The 21448-nt window shown below is 43.6% G+C and overlaps 1 protein-coding gene across 10 annotated transcripts in view; it reads left to right on the forward strand.

The window, feature by feature from the left end:
• The first annotated feature begins 8307 nt into the window (after positions 1-8307).
• The window catches only part of SEMA6D (semaphorin 6D), a 31471-nt gene continuing 18330 nt past the window's right edge, over positions 8308-21448 (forward strand). For 8 of the 10 annotated variants that reach the window (XM_041418543.1, XM_041418541.1, XM_041418546.1 and 5 more), the window contains exon 1: positions 8385-8669. The gene's annotated coding sequence lies outside the window, so the exon portion shown is untranslated. The other 2 variants (XM_041418542.1, XM_041418552.1) reach the window with 2 other exon arrangements.

The following is a 21448-nucleotide window of genomic DNA, read 5'->3' on the forward strand; positions in this document are numbered from 1 at the left end:
TGTAGCTAACAGCGACAGCAGCTACGACTGCATCACTCCAAGCAGCAGAGGGAACAGAGTGCCTGCAGCAGTCTCTGTGATTTGCCAAGAATGGAGATGTCACAGCTTACACTTTTTTCCAGCTATGTCAGATAATAGTGTTGGCATTCCTACCTGAGCCTGTTTTTCCAAGTCAAGCACCATCCATAGTATCTAACTTGATTATTACTGGTTGTTGCTTTGTTGTATGTTTTTGAAGTGTTAATTCTGACAGTATGTGATGCAAATAGGAGATTTTGTAGGATAGAATAGGTGCCATGGCTAATTTATATTGCCTTGGATCCAAAGTGCTTTCTACACTTTTGACCCCACGCACCCCCCTCTCCTAGACCAAGCCTCCTCCCTTGACAGCTCCTTTGCATGACTGTTTCCTGCATGAGTTGTCACAGACAATGGTATTTCCCCTGACTCTGTGGAGCTTTGCATCACTCAAGATTAGTGGGCTGACATGCACAGTCATACAAGCAGCTGGCATACTGTGATCAGGGAGACAGTGTGGGGCTGAAATGGGCCACCTATCTCATTGTCACCTACTGTCACCTCAAAGGTGAAAATGTGTCATCTTGCATTCTCCAAAGGAAAGCAGTAGGATATGTCCCTGGATCAGTGACTTCTAGACACCATGCACATTTCAAATGTTGATGGGGGAAGGAGAAACAGTAACTCCAAAGGATCAAACAATCTGCACTCACTTCTGCCTCTTACTGTAGAGAATAGTAGAACAGAGAATATATAGAGAGAATATATAATATACAGAGAATAGTAACTGTGTGTGCTCACATTCCATAAGTAGAAATTTTTCTTCTGCACAAATGTGCAAAACACAGAAGAGAAGAAGGGAAAGGTTTCATGGATGGCTTTGTTACAGCTACTCAACAGAAAGGATTTTGCAGCCCACAGCCAGCACACAAGAAGGAACACTGAGGTACATCAAAGCTAGAAATAATTTTTTTCAAACAAACAGTAATGTTAGACAAGGCTGTAAGTGTCGAAAGACTAATTAAAGGTAATCACCTGTGTCTCAACAACAAAATATCCTAGGCTGAAGTCAGATACTGAGATGTAAAGGGGCACACACTAAGCAGAAACTCAAGGTAATATGCCAAAGGCAGCAGCTCCTGTCATTACTGATTGTATGTGGGCCATGAACTTTATTGTGTGTGTCACGGAGGTAAAAGTAGAGAGTTTGATCATCTTTCTTCTAACCTAGGATAAGAGTCTACCCTCTTGCTGGATAGGAATGCCATGTGGTAAGGCTTTATTTCGGAATTCATTCAGATACAAATTTGCAAGCAGTTTGTTTACCTTTCTATTCTTAGTCATTACTGGTATTAACTATTTTCTAAGCACCCTCCCTAGCTCATCCAAGGATAATACGTGTCTGATCCTTTACAACTGTTTCACTGTCACCCAAATGAGGCAGAGTTTTGGCTCCTGAGTCAGTGTTAGGCTGGACAGCTGCTGAGCTGTGACAGCCCAAGGAGCTACCTCAGGCTTGCCCAAGGGGGATTCAGACTGTACTAAATTACATTCTTAGAGACTTATTTAAGGCCTTAATCCGTGGCGTTATATTTGGTGGGACAGTGAAGGAGCAAGGTTTACGTGTGTCTGTGTGTGTCTGTCTGCACATGCACACATGTGCAATTACTTGTTTTCTGTAATACTAAAACCTCCATGACTATAAAATGTCATGAGCTGCTACTTGTGGACTCACCTTTATGTAGGATGTGATTGTTTGTGTACGAAGTCAAGCCGATTCATGTTGGATTTTATGGACTCTGGAATGAGTAACATGATACAGATCTATAGATAAACTAATCTGCTGGTATTTATAACCACTGAGCAATTGCTTCATCCCTTTGCAAGTTTTGAGATGTGACAGTTACAGTAGAAAGTAGCTTTACTATAGCTCTGAGCTGTTTGAGAACATATATGATTGGCTACATTTCTATGGGAATATTTAATTTACCTTAAAGAAAACATCAATCATGTCTTTGGTCATTCTTACTGATAGGGAGTAATTCTTCTTCTTCTTGGTCAAGTCATAAAACACTTAGAATTCTGAGCCAGTGAAGTAAATAGACAGATAAAATCATCTACTCTCATCCTACATTATCTTGTAATTTACACATTTAAAAAACCAGTGAAATAATGGAATGTTTTCAGGCCTGTTCCTGTTCTGAAAGTCAGTGGGTCTGCACAGGACAACAGGGACTCATCACACAGAATCAATTACAGGATTAGGTAATCCCCTAAAATGGGACTGAAGAGTGATTTTGTGTAACAGAAATTGCTATACATAATATATAAATAGATAACATTAAGTGTCTTGTCATCTTGTGATTATATGCCATGAACACAGATTTGTTACTAATACATCTTTTCATCTGTCTATGCCTGGAAAAGGCAGCACATTTTACTACTAGTGTAAAGGAAAAGTGTAGGTAAGCACTGTGATGGTGAATCTGTACTGAGTAGCAGTATGGCAAATGAAATTTTGGAAAATGAAATTGTAGGCTGTGAGGAAGATCACCTATTAATCTTGGAAGTGTGCCATTAAATCTAATTACAGTATTTTGATGATGTTACCTTAGATGTTTTGAATTAATTCCCCATCAAGAGAAGGGTGCTGTAATACACCAAACTGAAAAGCTAATAATTGTACAGAAAATGGAGTTTGTTTTGCTTTCAATCATTCCTGCAGACATTTGAAGTGCTGAGGGGAGTGAGCAACACCAGGCTCTATACCTGGACCCAGAGGGGACCACAGCAATGCCTTCAGCTTGGCTTTGGTGTTGCCAGCTCTCTGTACAGCTGCCCCTCACTGGGATTATTTTACAAGATGATTCTTTTGCAAGGAGCAGGAATTAATCGTGTTTTATTATTGCAGTGATCTTTGCAAGAACCACTGGCCTGCAAGAGTTGGTTTTTCAAAGTGAAGCCTGATGGGGAGCTTACAGGCAGGAAAGACCAGTTTTACAGGACTGTGCCCAGTTATGGTTATTGCTTGAATCCCTTTTATTGGCTTTGACACACAGTCATCCAGGTTTCACTCCAAGCACATTTCATCCAGATTTCACATTTCAAGTTGTAAAATACACAGGACAATACATTGCAAACATTGTGTCTATGTCTCTTCTGCCTTTGCTGACATGGGGTTCTCTCCACAGCCTCAGCAGAGGAGGAATTCCTGGCTTTCCACTGTCTCACATTCATCTGTACAGGGTCCTGCAGGATCCCTGCTGGCTGACCCATGCAGTATACTGACAAACCTTTAAAAAAATTATTTGGTTTCCAATTATTTTTATTCATTACTGGCACATCTCCCCTGCCTCCTCAGAGTACAGATGGGGGAACTGGAGAGCCAACCCATTGAATTTCGGCCGGACCTTTGCCTGAAAGCAGCTATTGGATTTATCACTTAAATATTCAATATAGAGGTAGTTCTGTGGGCTTCTCAAGGCAAACTGATGTCAGATGATGGTGGGTGGTCATGAATAACAGTGTGAGCACATTTCTTCCACCAGCCAGAAAGCTAAATCACAGGAATGAAAGCACATGCTGGTCCTTTACAGAGACAGGACAAAGTTGCCAAGTTGGGGTCCACAGCCCAGCATCAGTGTTGGCAAAAAAATTATCACTACACCTTCAAGTGACAGGCACACAGCCTGAGATTTCTGCACATCCCTGTAAATGAAGAGGAGGATTAGAAAAATATTAAAAGGGGAACAATGATGTTGCTAATGGTTGACTCAATGATCTTAAAGGTCTTTTCTAACCTAAATGATTCTATGTTAAAGTGAATTCTTGACAATCAGAAATACTTTGAACACAACTCTCCATACAGCCCCCAAGAAGATGCTATAAAAAAAGTGTTGGAATTGTTTTCACTCCTGCCTATATTTTACAAAATGGTAATTGCTTAAAAGCACCTCCTATAATATTCTGACAGCTGTCAAGGGTGAAAAGAGGGGTCTCCCATCATTTGGAAAATATGAGAAAATTATCTTCTCTCTTTTAAGTGTTATAAAGAACTACCCTCATGTGATACCTTGGATACTATTTACAGAGATAAATTTATTACATCTTTTCTTAAACTTACCCCTCTTTAAATAATACTTGACTTATGAACAATTATTTGTCTGTATCAACACAGCACAGGCTTGTTATATTAGCAATTTGCTATTTTTAGCCACTTGGTGTAAATCATGTTCTGAAATGTCTCACTTCTGACTTGCATTGATACTGCTACAAGCTCAGGACTCAAAGAAGGAAAATGGTTGGCTCAGCTTTATTGCTCTGCCAGCCAAACACTGGGATTTTCACCAATATTCCCCCTGGCAACAAGGTTTAGGGTGATTGAACAGGAATATTATTTAAATGCACTCGAGGCAGATTAAAGACCCATCTTCTCGGGATCTAAACCATGGGGAATGAGTGGCTAAAGAAGGGCAACACCTGCAGAAAAGGTTCGTGGAGATGGGTGCTAAAGCCAGGAATGGTTGGCATCCCTCTAACAGAGGCAAGCAGTAGGAAACATGGAATTCTGCATTGTGCAGGCTGACACCATAATGAGTTACCAGTTTCAGCTTATGTGGCTTTAACCCTGTTCTAGTCATGAGCTGTGAGGCATTACAGCTTGATCTTCCTATTTTCTACATTTATGTTCTTAAAAGTCCAAAGGAGAGAATTCTTCACCAATCAATAGAGATAAAAAGCCTGTTTTTCTTGGAAATTGTCCTACATTTATTCACGTATTATACATGCCTGCCCTGTCCTGTGCAATGGCTCCCAGGATATTGAGAAGACAAGACACATAAAACCAGAGCTGCATGAAAATAACTTTTCTAGGCTGTTAATACAAACTACTATTATCAGGCAGACAAATGTTTACCCTTTCTATGGGAGCATTACTCATTGAATAGCACCTTAAATTGTCCAACTAATTTTATTCACTCATAATAAATAAATTCTATTCTCTTTTACTATCAAATTTAATTACAGTAAAGGTAAGTCATAACATCGCACTTTGCAATTTAGATTTAAGGATAGTGAATATAAAAACTGCATGTCTACTTCATCAGGAATTATGTATCGATCCATATTAAATTACCTACCTGTTCCTCTACGCAATGCCTTGCAGTAGGCAGATGTCTGTCTGTATGCACTAGCAAAAAGAAGGGAGGAAGGAAATATTTAGCTAAAACAAAATGACTCTTAGGTATAACATCATCACTTCTTGGCACTGCTGTGATTTAACCATCCCCCTGTAAATGACATTTGCTGTTTTTATTGGAAAGGACACAGCTTAAATGAACATGTCCTCAAAATATAAGTTTGATATTTCATTCAGGAACCATTGTGTCTGTGCATTTGCATGCTGAGTCACTGATGGAGCTCTGGCCCAGCCAGGGGTAAATTGTCAATTCCATTTCCCTCAGTACTTGGTATTTCCTAGGGATGTGCCATTTGAGCTAACTTTTCCTGAGCTACCATGATCTGACAGTGGTTTCCCAAACTTGCAAACTGCCCTGCACTGTGCACTGGCACTTCCTCACCAAATCACCATGTGGCTGAAGTTTTGATGTCAATCAGCACACCTACTTGCTGAAATCAGTTCAGCTTTGATTGTAAACCCAGTGAAGGCATTCAAACAGAATGAAATGTCTGGTTTAAAAACTTTAATATTAATCCATATTTTAATGAATTAAAAAATCAGTATGTTGTTCTAACAGAGGGTGCTTCTGTTATCAGTATGTAAATTTTTAACACTTTGCTTATATTTTCAAATTCACGAACAAGTGTTGCTCAAGTCTGTAAAGCACTTAGAGGGTGAAAAGTCCCTTGGACAGTAGGAATCACCTGTACACCCCACCCATGAGACCAGGTGGGTAAGTGCTCTGTTTCCACCTGGGACACAGGGACAGTCTCATTGAAGCCAACGCTGGTCTTCGGGCATTCCTGGCTCTTGGGCTGACACTCAGTCCATTTTATTCTGCCTCTGTACTTTCAGATTCTGCTGATGTGTTTCTTTTGCAAATCAATCATTCTAGGGGTAATTAACATTTAAAAGCCAGGTTTCTTTTAATTCCATTAGTATATTTGTGACAAGAAATGTGTTGGCAGAATCCAAAGGTTAAGAGTTACAATGAAGAACAAGTTTTAGGATAAATGAAAGTTAAGGCCTAAAACAGCCTGACAATACCCCATTAATCTGCACACTATTGACACAATAGTGGTCTGTTGTGTCAATGAGGATTTAAGAAGCTTTGCAGCACATGTTACTGATAGTTTATCATATCAATAGAAGCCTGCATATATTTGTGTTTAAAAACCTGTGGCTGTGTAATTCCCTGCCTGCACACATATTGTAAATGCACATACTTTAAATCCTTCCATAAAGTGGTTTCTAGCCATGCAGCAAATTTTGAAATGATAATAAACTACCATATTTAGGTGTAGACACAAGATATTAGTCTTGGCTGTACCAAAATCCTCTAAAATTCTGTATTTCTAGCTGAAACTCTTTGCCCTACGGGAATGCGATCTGATTCTCAACATTGTGTCACCTGCCTAATTGAAGCAGAAGGAGATTTAAACCATATTAATCTTTCATCCTGATATATGGAAACCTTGAGTCAGCTTGTGGCTCAGAGGTATGGCAGGCAAGAAAGGTCCCTTCCCACAGGCTGCCCTTCTCAGAGCAGAGGGGAGCACCCAGCCACAGCCCAAGCAGTGCCAAGGGCTGGGTATCCGACACCCCACAGCAGGGATAGCAGAACAACATCCAGGAGTAATTTCTACATAGCAGTCACAAAAGGGGTGTATTGAATGAAAATATAAGTGGCTCTTCCAGTACTGCGGTTTTCCTGGCTGGCACTACCATCAGGAGTTTCAAAAGCCACGGAGCAAATCCCACATTTTTAATGCCCTGGTGTGGGTAGCTTGCACCTAGGCACCCATCCATACCCACCATAAATCCCCACCACAGGGGGCCTGCTCCGGGTGTCTCACTTCCAGTGCAAAGGACACAGAGCTATTCTATTGGTGAAACAAATCCTCCTTTTGGAAGCACTTTCAGCTTTGTTCTCCTGAGGTTGTGATTCAATTCCTTACCAAGTGAGTAGTCTCTATCGCGGCATTTTCATGCACTGTGTAAATTTTGATGCTTTTCAGATTAGGGTTGTTCATGAGAAAGAGAAAATAATGTCCTTAGACCTTTAACCAGGCAGCAGCTCCTGGGGTGCCACATAGCTGTGCTGTGTTCGCTGTGAGGAAGCCCATAATGATCTTGCCTTTAGCCTGTCACCACTAGGAAACATCAGAGAGAGACAGCCAAGGGGGACTGAGTTGCCAAAAACGTCCTATTCCCATGGCTGGGAGATTTTGTTGGCACCATCTCTAAAGAGAATTTACTATGGGCCAAATCCTGGCGCCCTTACTTAGATGAATCAGTTCTCAAGAGGCAACGCTCCCACTGTGAGTGGTGCGTGCGTAAAAAGCTGCCAGATCAGCCCAAAATGCTGCTTGGGAGTATCAAGTGCTTGTCTTCCAGAGGGGTAGGAGCACTGTGGGAAGCAACCAGCCCAAGGCTTTGCTGTGGAGACAGTGCTCAGCTAAGGGACAGGAATTTGGGAACTGCGCATTATGGAGGATATATTCCCCAGCAAAAATCTCAGAATTACTTTTACTTGGAATTTTTCTTATTTCCCGTTAAAAAAAACCATAGATGAAACAGTTTGGCGAGTAATCCTTTTTTTTTTTTCCCTTGCAGGGGCATCCAAAATACTCCATGGTACTTTAAGCCTTAATTAATTTATCTTTCATGTGAAGAAAAATGAATTAGTGACAGCTATTTCCTGGACTTCATTTCTGGGATTAAACCCTTTGTTTCTGGAATATTTGAGGGGATTTTGGACAGGCATTTAAAAAGATGTCATTTCAAGGACATCCCCCCCCAGCACGACACGCAAAGTACTCGTTTGCAAAATCGAGTCTCATTAGCCCGCAAAATTGCATTGCTCGCAATGACTTTTTCTTCCCAAATAGAAATGAAAATTTCTGTCTTAAGAAGCGAAGGTGGCGTCGACGGTGAACAAAACAAATTCTCGCTGGCTCGCCCCATCTGTTTACCTCCGCGGCCTCGGGGCGGGAGGGGCGAGGGCAGGTTTGCCGAGGTGGGCTGGGAGGGGTAAAACTACGGGCGAAGTTTGCCGGAGCTCCGCGCAGCCGGCCGGGGCCGGTGTTGGTGTCGGGGCGGCGCCCCCCCGCCATGGCGCGACTCGCCGAGCTCCGCCGGCGGCCGCGGGCCGCGCTCCCGCTGCGGTGAGACCGAAAAGTTGTCCGCGGTGGTGGCGGGGCGCGGGCCGGGGCCGCCGCGGTGCTGGCGGTGGGACGCGCGGCGAGGCACGGGCGAGAATTAAATCCATTCGCGGGAGGTGGAGGCAGGGGTGGGCTCTGACGGGCGCGCCTCCCCCGCGCCGCCCCGGCTCCCAGCGCAGCGCCGGGATGGGGCGCCCGGCGGGGGACGGCGGGCCGGAGCGGGCGGGAGCCGGCGCCGGCCGCAGACGGGGCAGCCGAAGCGGAGCTGTCGGGTTTATCCCCGGCGAAGTCGCCCCGGGGCGCTTGGGGTGAGTTGGGGCTGGCGCCGCGTCGGGCGCTGAGCCGGGCCGGCCCGGGGCTCGGCGCTGCCGGCGGGGCGGGAGCCTGGCGAGCCGTGATTTACGGGCTCCCCGGCAGCAGCCGGGCGCTGGGAGGCAGAGGGAGCCGCGTTTCCAGCTCCCCATCAATAATGGATGGAAACAAATACTGGAGTCAGTTCTGAATTATCCCCGTGCCGCGGCAGGGGCAGCTCCGCGCCCGCCCTCCTGTCGAAAACAATGCTCAGGTGCAGAGCGGGGAAACTTTTTTTTTTCTGGGAGGGTGGGGGCGTTTCATCACTGCAGAAACCGATACAGCTGCTTTCAAGGAGTAATTAGAAAGGGTTTAAAGCCTTCTTTATTATTTATAAGGATGAATGGAAATGAAAGGTCACACAGATGTATCTAGGTGGCTATTACGCCTGTATTTTAAAAGGCTGTGGGGTGGTTGTGGAGGTTTTGTTTTGTTTGGTTTGGTTTTTTTTTTAATGGTTGTGTTTTATCTTGTGAGTTGAAAAATACGGTTAACTGCTTTAGGTTGATGTGTTGAAAAAATTGTAGTTCCGGTGGAAATCCCACTTGTTAGCGTGAATATATCTAGTCTTAATTTAGTGGACTTGTGTCGATCTCTCACTTGTTTCTTACTTCTGGTCAAGATTATGTCTGTAGCACAGGCATTAGCCTGTGAGTAATTTGAGCAGAATTTAGCCCTTAGTGTGTAAAGTCATTTGTATTTGTATTTGTGTGTGGCTTAGAATACATTTACTTTTGAGCATAGCAGCAGCAATGATGGTTCATAATGCTCACATATGTGGCACTTGCTGTACAGATGGTATTGTAGCTTATCCATGTACACACACACACACGCTTCACACATAATTTGCAGGAATTACAGCAAACTTCCTCCAGAATACTGTTCAGTGCTCTGTAAATGTGTAGCATTTTTTTCCCCTGGTTATTTCCTTTGGGGGAAAAAAAGCATGCATCTTTATTGGAATACCTTTTTGCTTCAAGTTGTTGGTCTTACTTATGTTCCCTAAATATTATTTGAAGAAACAGCTTCCTACTGTCTTAGAGGCGTTTACTGCTGGTCTGTTGCTCTCACATACAAATACTTTCACAGAGAATTTTCTGAGGTTTTCTCCTTTTTCCAAGTCCAACAGGAAGTTCATTGTAAAGCTTTGCAATTACTTTTGTGGCAAAAGAGAATAGACGTTTTTTCCTGCTTTATTCACACTATAAAATATTGTGCACCTCTGAAGTCTACTTGAGTTCCTTTCAGTAAATTAGGCTGTATGGAATCATGTTTAATGTTGTAAGTGACGGGCATATTTTGTTATGTTGGCAGATATTGTATAAACATTTACTCTGGCTTAGATAAAAACAAATTGCCAGCTTAGTGCTCTGATTTCTTCTCTATATAATTATGAACTTCAGCAGTTTTTGTGTTAACTAATATAAGGCTCGGGTTTTTTTAAATCGGGAAGGAAAAGTTTGTAGTAAGAATTTATTAGGATTCTGAATTATGTAGCTCAGATTTGTTTTCAGAAAGGCAGCCAAAAAAGTATGACCCAGAGGCTCTACATAGGTTTATTTAACCAGCTTCTCACTTTCATCTGCACCTTTAGTTACAGTGAACCTTCCTCCCCCATATCCTGCAGTCTTTCACTACCTGCTCTCCTTTATGGTGAGATGCAACAGAGATAACATCATTTTCTAAATGTGCTTTGTGTGATGCAGGAGTGTGTGCCAGGAATACAGCGATGGCCCTGTCAAAGCTCCACAAACCAGCTGTGTGGCTGCGGGTTTTCCCCCCAGCCTCTCGCGCCCTTTGAGCTGGACCATCTGAACGTCGCTGGGAATAGCTGAGCTGACTGTTAGAGCAGATATTTTAGCCCTTGGAGCCGCCAAAGCTTTGCTGTCTATTTAGGAAAAGCACATTTAGATGGAATGCTTAATTATAGATGCAGTTCGCTGGAGGTTGATCTTTGATCCAATCTGTCCTGTCATGAGAGGTGTGTGAAGGAAAAGTCCACTGTGGAAGTTCAGTTCAAAGTGTATGTTAGGCATTCGTAATGATGTATCTTCTGGTCTTACTACAGTTGATCGCATTCAGATTTCAGTTCTGAATTTTTATGGGTTTTTAATTCTTTCAAAATTGTTAGTGCACTTAACACAGGACTCAGTATCCCCTGAAGTCAGGTGTAGCCAGTTAGATGGACAGAACCTGCATGGAAATGTTGAAATGCTATGTTTGTTTGTCCTTCTGAAAAATAAAAAGCAATTTGAAACCTGAAGTCAGATGGAGATCGGGGGTGGATATGGTCAGTTTTCATCAGGTGTAGAAAAGTGGTATGACTGAGACTGTTTCAGTTCCAGTCTTTTTTGGTAAGACAAAATAAACAGGTACTTCAACAGCTTCTGTGTCTGTATAAGCTTATGTGAAGCCTACTTATGTTGCAGTCTCTGATATTTTTCAAGGCTTGGACTGTGTGTTTGCTAACTGAACAGAGGAGATGATGGTTGATTACATACTCATATGTTAAACATACCTCTAATTCCAGATTGATAAAATCAGATACCTTTCCACTTGATAAAGTAACAATTTGCTCCACAAGTAATTAAGAAAAGATGGAATAAAGCATATTACTGGCATTGGGTAGTACAAGTTATTTTCAGTCTTAGCAACTCTGTATGTAATTAAAACAGTTCAAATGTTGCTTTCGTCAAAACTGCTGCTCGAACAGATGATCCCTTCTTATGCATCCGATAAGCTACTGCAGTTACTGTTAAAATCCATCTAAGCCATTTTATTAAGCTGTTATTTGTTCTGTGAATAGCTGCCAGCCTTGAGTTCAAAAGAAAGTGGGTTCTGATTTGTTCCCGTGTCACATGGAAGAGGTGTGCAGTGAGAATAGTGTTACTGCCCTTTCAATGCTGTTTGTGGAGCTCTGTGTGTTGTCTGCCATAGCCTGCTTTCCCTCGTCGTGGCTTGACAGTAATTACAGTACAGCTAATATCAGAAGCTGGTTCAGTTTATTCAGAGAGGATGACTGTTGAATTGTCCCACTTCCAAAGTCAAATGTTTGTGTCAACCACAGAGATCAAATCTGTAGTGCATATATACAACATATGAGCAGTATTGATTTCCCTAACTTTTCTTTTCCTTTTGGCTTTTGTTAACTAACCCAGATTAGCATTTTAACAACCCTGAAGTGAACTTCTGCCATTCTCCCTGCTTGGACAGTGTGTGTAGACCATCCATCATCCTGTCCTTGGCCACAACAGGCTACTGGCTCCATAACCATTTGGAGCTACACAGAAACCACCCGACTGTGAACAGCACAGCTGGCTACAGCAATTTTTTCTTCCACGCCACTGGCAGCATTGTCTGGCTATGGTAACTAAAGTTAACATCCAGAACGTGAAGTTTCTTTCATTCTGGCACCCCTGCCCAGCCCCACTGCTGTTCGGTGTGCACACCTGCAGAAGGAAGGGCTGCAAAATAGCTGGGAGGAGTGAGGCAACCGCTGGACTCTTGCTTTTCAAGGCTCCAGTTTGGAGACAGCAACCTGTTGTTTGGAGTGGGATGACATTAACTCTGTCCATACTAGAGAGGGAGCTTGCTGGCTGCATCCTGTGTGTGCTCAGTGTGCAGACTGGGGTGGGCTTGGGAAGTGCCAGCTACAGAAACAGAACTTGCCACTTTAACTTAGCCACACAAACTGCCAAGGAGCACAGAAAGAAATGGAGAATTTCGGCTGTGTATTTCACACATTCTTGTAGAAGCCTTTTTAGTTCCACAACGGAAACCATGTGATTTCACAGGATCTGTGCCCAGACTCTAATACTTGCTACAGATGCTTTCCTTGGTTTGTTTTGCAGATGTATGAATGCAATAGGAAAGAAGTTGTTACAGGATTTGTTGTTTTAATTCTGATGTGTGCTTTGAATGGCAGGTAACCGGCAGGTGAATGTACTTGTGACTCTATGCTAATTTTACTTGTTGAGATTTTTGCATAATTTAAATAAATTGGCTTAGCATGGCTGTCTGTCATGTGTGAGCCGCTGCTTTCTTGCTAGAAGAGAACTTTTGCTTTCAAGAGCAAAGGAGGTCAAGAGGTATTAGTGGGAAGGGAGGGGCTTGTGGGAGTGGAGGAGCAAAGAAGTGGTCATGGAAGAGGAGGAGCAAGGAGCTCAGGCAAGCAAGTGACATTTGTTCTGTCCAGAATGGTTACAAACATTGTAAACGAAATCAGTCCCTGGACAGCTTTGATTTATATTCTCACACAGCAGATTGGCCTTGGTCTGCCTGACCTTGGTAACATAACAGAGGTCGTATTTGCACACAGAGACTCTCCGTGCAAAAAGATTTGTTGTTGCCACTACTTTTTTTTTTTAACCATTACATCTAAGAGCCAAATTGCAGCCCAGTTTCTAATTGGATGGGCACTGGGAAAACACAGAATGAAAGGGATGGATCCTGTTCCCACAGTGGATGGTTTAAAAGAAGAGATGGCAGATGGGTACAGTCGGGCAGTGGCCTCTAGAAGCAGGAGAGCCGTGTTGACCTGCATAATCAGCGGCTGTGCTGGTGCACAAGCCACCTAAACATAGCGAGCTGTGTGTGTCGGGGACAGGGGGCACCAGGGGGCACACACGCTTTGGCATCAGAGGCAGAGGGGAGCTTTGAAGAGGGCCTGGGATGAGAATGAGGAGTTAATTGGCACATGCCTGCTAGGGGGCTCTTCAAGTGTGTGAGGGACAGCAGGGAGGCAAACACAGAGTTGCTCATCTAGAAAGGTAACGAGTGAGTGGTGGGGAGCAGCATCACAGACTGGCTGCCCACCAGCAGCAGGAGTGAAACCTCAGAAGAGATGAGAGGTGATCAGCCGGTCACTCAGCTCAGCTACTACTGCATCCATAGGCTTTTCTTAATGTGAGCTACAGAGTTCATCTTTATTTACCAGATGGTCATGGCAGCTGGGACTCTGCTTTCTCAAGCAGTGGTAAAGTACCAGCTCGTACCTATGTTGGGTAGGGCCTTCCTCAGAGCTTTATTGTGGTGTGAAACAAAAGGTATTTCCCTCAAGTGCTGCTGCCTCTCTTCCCGGGGGCTGGTGGTGGGCAGGGACTGCAGCACCAGCACAAAGTGTTGCTGCTATTTCTGTGTCTGTCTATCATGACAGATGCACTTTGGGGTTGAAAGAAAATCTTCATGCTTGTATGTCAAGCCCTTGTTTATGCTGTGCCCCCTTCCCATGTTGTGTTAACCCCTACGTGTCCCGTCAGGCTGTGTAACCATTGTGTTTTGGGAGACCACAGAGAAGAAAAATGTGTATTTAAATTAAAAAAAAACCTCCATGTATAGTTAAGGCTAAGTATTGAAATTCTAGATGGCACTTGAATGTAGCCCAGCGTGAGGGAGCACGGCTCTGCCTGTTGGTGTGATGGTAGCCAAAGCAAGAAAGGGCTGTGTGTGTGTTCCCTGGGCAGTGCAGCTCTCAGGAGTGAAATACCAGAGCACTGCCTGCTGGGTCAGGGCCCTGTGGAAACAACTTAAACCGGCCAACCTGGAAGGCAGGAGAGGGCCCTCTGGCTCTTTAACCGTTGTCCAAGAGCCAGCTTTGGCACCCCTTGCAAATATAGCTCTTTTGTGTATTGCCACCTGGGGATGAGTGCTGAAGAGAAGGGAGCAGATAACAGAGGAAAAGCAGTAGTGGGAAAGCTGTCAACAGTGTGTGAACAATGTCCCCAGGTGTCTCACGAAAGGAGTAATAAGGGAGAGGGGAAATAATCTTGGAGAGTTCAATGGTTTCCTTCAATTTGCAAACTTCTCTCTGTGACAGTTTCTTTAACCCAGCACGTGTTTATCAAAGATTAACACCGAAAAGCCAGTAATTTGTTTTTGCTCAGTAAATCATATTTTCTTCATAAAGTAAAAGCTGTGTGGATATTTTTAGCATTATGTAGGTTTTTTTCCCTTGATGCTAACCTCAGACAAAAATAATCAAATCTCATGCTTTGGGGATTAATCTGATTTCCTGCAAGGGTAGGGATAGAATTTTATTTTTTTTTTGTCTTGCATACTGCTATACAGGTTTTACTGTGAGAGTGGATTATGGCTTTTCCTCCCCCTAAAGCATCAGGTTTTCACCTTACCAAAAACATAAACACTGCTCATGGCTGAACAGTGGTCTTCAGCAGCAAGCTGTGCCAGCACAAACCTGAATGTTTGGTGCAGATGGGTAAGAAAAATAGACCTGCAGAAGTAAATAGTGTAGGAAGTAGGTATGATTATCTTGTCATGTTGTTGCACTGGCTAATGTTCCCAGTGACAACCCAAGGATTTAAGGAAACATTGTAATTGTATTGGGGGATCTGGGGAGGCCAATGTGGAGGAGAGAATGGGATGGGCTGTAATGGAAAGCTTTAAAGCCCTAAGTCTCATTCCCTGATTTGGCACAGATTTCCTTCTGACCTTGATTCAAGCACTTGCAGTCCATGTGTTACTGATTTGAATATTTTTTTTAAAAAACATTTTACTCTGAAAGGTCTGATCTGTGACTTCTCTGTGGCTCACAAGTCAAAATGCCAAAGTATTGTGATGCAAATATTTCCCTGTCTTGCAGAGTGAATGTTATCATGAGGCGATGGAGCCCAAGTAGAGCAGAGAGGAGGGAGAGCTGGTGCCCAGCATGGCTGCATGCAGTTGCAAACACTGCCATGGATGGGCTCTGCAGGCTGTGTTTGCTCTGTGGAAAGTGGGCAGTTCCGTTCTGCAGAGTTCCCCAAATCAACATAGGGATGTGCCCGAGCTTGGGACCCAGAGCAGGAAGACCCATGGCTACACATGTCACCAGTCATGTCTCCAGCCCCAAACTGGCAACAAATAGGTGGAGTTTACCTTGGTGCATTTATATCAGTGTAATGACTTCAGCAGACTGCAGGGCCAGGAATCAGCCACATCAAATGCTGCACTAATACGTCTGATTTCTAAATGCATAAAAATAAAATTTTCACCACTACTCTGTGTTTCTGGTAAGCCAGGTCCCCCCAAGAGACCCTCAGCACAGGCGCCTTTCAAGGTGTGTCCCTGTCCTGACCATCCCCAGGTCTCACAGCATGAGCACGGTGTCCCCCCCTCCCCTGTGAATATTTATATACATACTTTTACAAATACACACTTGGAGACTACAAAGGCAGCAAATGTGATAATGTGATCCAACTGTTCAGTGCTAGGCTAGAAAGAAGTATTTTTCTGCCATTATGTGAAAATTTAGCGTGACTGGAACAGAGTCTGCATTTGATTAGGCAATTTAAGAAATGGAAGAGACTTCATACTGTAGGGCAGTGCTGCAAAACAATTGCTCGGAACATGTTCTAAAATTGGTTTGCCTTCACCAGATTTCCATGTGTTTCTGCACGACATCTCAAATGAAAGTATGAGCAGTCACGTGGCAAGTGACAACATTTTGGTATTATGGTAAATAAAAGCAGCAGTTTAAACAATTACTCCAAATCCTGAGAAGACTTTGAGATAAAGAAAAAAAAAAACGAACTAAAACCAAGAAAACAAAACTCTCTATTTACTATAAGCCTGGGAAAGACATTTCATAACATATCCTTTTACTGGCATAGTTAATCTTTAATCCTAACAAGATAATAGTAATTGTTAACTTCAAGCTCAAGGTTCCTCCAGGTTTTCATGCCTGTGTTTTGTACATGTAATTGATGGTGCCCAGGAAAGGGGCAGAGTGCATGCTTTGCATATACAAGTAGGTAACTGGGTGGCCAGCTACCCGATTTGTCCGTGCAGAAAAGGCAAAGCTAGTTACAAACACGTTGTTCCCCAGTCTCTGTAGGCAGTATTCCTGCAGGCAAGGCTGGCTGAGTGTTCCAGCCCTGAGAATGGCATACAGAGAATACCAGCACAGTGTTTAAGATCTCTCGTGTGCCTCTTGCCAGTTGAGTCCTCTCCTGTCTCTCCTTTTGCATTTTCCGCAGCCATTTACCTTCTCTCTCAAGTGAGAGCAGTGACATGCAGCAGCCTTTTCCCCAGCAGCAGCAACTCAAGCCAGCAGTGCTCCAGCAAGGCACAGAGATGAGATGCTGGAGGGATGTTTGTAGCAGGGGAGAGTGGTGGGTGGAAAGAAGTGATGCTTTCTGGAGTGAGGTTGACAGCAGCATTGTCTGAGGCACAGCCTGTTGAACAGCAGATGTGCCCTTTCCACAGTGCAAATCCCTTTTTTCTCTATCTGCCCTGCTTGTTGGTGCATATTCCTTCCCCCAAATCTCCCATTTCAAAACGTCCCATTCACTTCATGCAGTAGGCAAACCCTGACCTCCTGGGCTCCAGCCAGGACTCAAATGGGCAGCACTTATCTCAGGATCAGGCTGCAGCCCTGCTCGGGGGGAAGGCTGCTTGGACTGCTTTCTGCAGGGCTGGGATGCAGCAGGGCTGGCAGACAGCAGGCCCGGGGTGCTGCCAGCACTCCCTTGGCTGTGGCGTCAGCTGCACTTGAGCAAGTTGTGCCTGAGACCTTCCTTATGTCCTCACCTGCAAGTACTGGTTTATTCCTGTCTCAGAGTTGCCTTATCAGATGATGCCTAATCATGCTGAAATGAGTGGCAGTTTTGCTATGTAAATCATGTTTTGCAGGCTTCCAGGAAGAACAGTGACTTTCTTCACTTACAGCACTGACCCACACTTGTAGCCAACCCTCCTAGAGGGAGGAAAAGTGATACTTGGGTCTAGGTTTTAGGCTTTTGTTTCAGACCAAGGGGGCAGTTTGGGTGTTACTGAACCTACATCCAAGCCTGTGAGTACATTGGGAAATAATTAGGTCTTTGCCATTATGGTTTAAGGGTTCTCCCTAGTTTTCAGGATAAAAGTATTTTGGTCTAAAACACATTAATCAAAAGCATCAGACACCTCTGACAAAACTGGAAGCTGAAGGTGCTCAGGACTTCACCCTGATGAGCCACAGCTGCTCTCCCCAGCAGGGTGGCTTTGCTTTTCTGGGATTGGGGTCAAGGCAGGAGTAGGAGTTCCTGCTACCAGAACTGCCCATGGCCAGGAATTAATGGAGGATCAGTGCCTAGAGTATGGAACGAAGGTCACTGACCTGACATTCTCTGCACCAGTCCATGGACATCTCCACAAATAAATTTAGTATATCCTAGGGCAGTCCCAGTTGGGCATGAGCAGTTTGAATTAATGAAATGCAGGTCTGCTAAAACAGTAGATCCAGAGCACTGCTTAAGTTAAAGCACCCTGCACTCCATCACTGATAGCCCAGCCCTGGCAAGCTTGCAAGGAAAGCATGTCTTGCAGGAGTTTGCAAAACAGAACAGATTTGACCATAGATCTGAGCTGAAATCCAAGGCTGGTTTCAGGTGCAGGACTTTCATGTCACCCTTGTAAGAGAAGGTAGTTAACATTCAGTGTCAAAAATTAACTTAAAATAACCATAATTGAGGCAATCACTTACAGTTTGCTTGGCATTTTATTTCCTTTCCTGCTGAAACTATCTGGTGTTCAAGTAAATTTCTGATCACAGGAGAATTTAGCCCTCAAAGTGCTTCTAATCAACCACTAAACACTTGCATCATTAAAAGTCACCCCAGCCATTTTGCAAGTTCTGTCAACTCATTCTAGAGCAAGAGGGGTGCGCTTGCTGCAACGTTCAAAGCCTGCAAACAACTGAAGTGTAGCTGGCAGTGCCATAAGCCAATTAAGATGAAAGCTGTGATACTCACTGGTAGGGTTTCATCACTTTAATATTAAACTATCTTTTTTTACTTAGGCATAGATCAAGAGGTGTTAATGCAGAATCCTTAAAAGAAGTCAAGTATTATCTTAAAATAACAGACCTGTTATTTGCACTTTCATGCTCAATTAATATCTCAGCTCTAAATATCCTAATTTTTTTTCCTCAGAGCTGCAGACTTTAAAGTTGTTATAAAAAGTAAGGATGGCTGCATACTGCAAGTTTACATTTAGGTGTACGTTTATAGGACAGAAAGAGTTTTTATTATCCATTCATACAAAATCATGCCTCGTGTTCTTCCTGAAAGGGACTGCAAGAATTAAGTACCTTTCTTTCATTATAGCCACAAATATTTTCCTGCATTATTTGATAATTAGCTGAAACAATCTGTCACCAAATTCCACAACATGGATTTATCACATCATAGAGAATCTCTAAGATTTGAATGTACTGTAAACCTCTGTGTCAGGCATTGCCTTCAGGAACTTTATTGAAGTCAGCCTTCATTAGAAGAAACACATACTGGAATGACATTAAAAAGAATTATAAAGAAAATCACGCTTGCATTGATGCTGTTGTATCCCTGTTTTGGGAGGACTTACCACGCTATAATGCAATTGCATCATTGGAAAACCTATGTATAGATATGACCTAAAATGGGAATCTAATTCCCTGCCTTTCCTATCAGAAATACTGATACAGATTTTTAAGGCAAATGTTGCATTCTATGTGGAATACTTTCTGGCTTGTAAGCAAATGACTCATGAAACACATTTCACACAGTAAGACATGGGAAAAAAAAAGACCAAGACCAAAAAATAGAGTTAGGAAAAGGAATTGTTAGCTCCCCCTCTAGAGTTTGAAGCACCAGACCCTGGGCCATGCTGGTCTTATATTTTGACTCAGATGGTAAAAAAAGGCTCCATTTTCATATTTTGGTTACCAAAACCCACTTTTGCCTGGTTCCCCCAGTGTGTGGCTCTGCTCTGGAGTTATTTTATTCCAGTCACAGCAGGGATGAGGTGCTGTTCTGGGTGAATGTTCTGGTGCATCTGTGGTTGCCAGTGTGTACGTTTCTACATGTCTAGGGCACCCCTGAAGGCAGCCTGCACCACCTTCATGGATTTCCTTCTCAGCACTTTGCCTTCTGAAAGCATTGACCTGGTTGACAAACTGAAAGTGAGTGACACTCCCTTTCTGTACTCTGCACTCACTGGTGAGCTGTGTTCTCTCTGCAGCTGACTCAAGGAGTTGAACTTCTCCCACCTGGCAGCAGTTACCATCAGCAAGTAAACTCAGGTGCAAATCCTTAGCCCCCTTAAAGAGAGTCACTGCCAGCAGGCTTTTATCTTCATGAAGCCCAGAACTTGAACCATACACTTTTCAGGTAGTGTTTTTTAACTGCTGTTAAAACTGCTGTAGACCATAAGTGATTTGTACATCAAAAGATAATCCCGGAGGCTGCAGTAAACAAGGTTTTTAACCTTTCTACACTAGTCCTTTGCATCCAAAAAAAGGGGAGAGGTGCTAAACACAAGTAAGTTCCCATTCGGCCTTTATTTGGGTGCAGGTGGAATCTGTGACTTGCTCTAGCCTGCCCAATAGATCTTTGTTGCTTGAGTGTTCTTCTGGTTGAAGAGCTTCAAGGCCCTGCTTTGGCCAAGGGCTCAGTGCCTGAAGCCACTGTCCAAGGGTGCCCCGTGCCCCTCAGCAGGGCTTGTCTCAGGGGAAGTTTCAGGGTTTTGCACAAGATCAGCTTTGCTCTGCATCATGGTCTGAAGTCTCAGCTGTAGGCCCTGAGAAACTTTTTGAAGTAAACAAGCAGCAGTAAAAATTTTTTTGTTTTGGCTTAACTTTTATTATTAGAGTGATTTCATGCTCAAAATTCCAGAAGGTACCAACTGAGAAAGACACTAGTCAGTGCCTTTGCACTAATTGGTGCCCTCAGGGAGCCATTTGCATGCAGGACGAAACAGAGGACAGCAGGGATTTCCTGATTTGTCCAAGTCCAGTCAGCTGGGATTGTGGGAAACCACATCAACATAAATTGACTAGGCTCAGCATATTACTAATCAATTCTGCCTGTCCCCTCTCAACATTATGGCCAACTTGTACTTCCAAGCACAGAGGGGATCCTTGGTCTCACCTGACAGCCTGGGTCTGCTGGAGCAGGAAGATGATGTAGTCATTTAGTCGGCTTTTATTATTGCAACCCTTTCCTCGATTCCTTGACAAACTCTCCGCAAATTAACAAACTTTTAAAATGTATCTTTTGTTCTGACCTGTCTTGAACTTGAGCCTGGATTTGGTGTAATGCACTCCTGTCTGTGCTTAGCATTTTGGGAAGCGTTTATCGTGTTAAGATTTTAAAGAATTTTTAAGAAATTTTTTTTCAGTAAGTCGAAAATATTGCATCAGTCTGGTTTGGAGCCATTTTATATGTTGCTTCTTCCCAGCTGGCTGAATGCCCTTTCCCTTCCCCCTTCTCTTTTACGTGGCAGTGCACGGAAAGATGATTGATGGAGCGTCACCAGCACGTTGTCAAAGGCTGGAATAGATTAATGGGCAAGAAACACCAGCCTGTTCCCCTTCATGTGTGATTGTTTGAAGGCAGGCTCATATTTTAACAGGAATTATATCCTGCTTTTCTGGATTCCCCCAATCAGGAATTGAAGGATGGGATTTCTATCTGAGATTGAAAGGTGGCAGCCACAAAGAGCCAGTTTATTACTTGGGACAATTGCGTGCCTCCCATCTGACCGACAGCATCTCCCTGAGACCTGTTTCAGGCAGGTTGCTCGCCTCCTTAACAAGGTGGATTTTTGCCACCAGTTAACATTTACACCTCTAGTTCTTTCTCCTTGCAGACACAGCTCATTATGGCACAGGCCACGTGGCCAGAGGAGCTCTGATCTGTAACCCGATTTTCACCTGAGGGACGCTGCTCAGTGTGCCTGTGCTGCAGGGAAGGAGCACATCTGACCCCAAGCAGCTCAC

This window comes from Onychostruthus taczanowskii, unplaced genomic scaffold, assembly GCF_017590055.1.
Source record: "Onychostruthus taczanowskii isolate IOZ18803 unplaced genomic scaffold, ASM1759005v1 scaffold6, whole genome shotgun sequence".
Taxonomy (NCBI): domain Eukaryota; kingdom Metazoa; phylum Chordata; class Aves; order Passeriformes; family Passeridae; genus Onychostruthus; species Onychostruthus taczanowskii.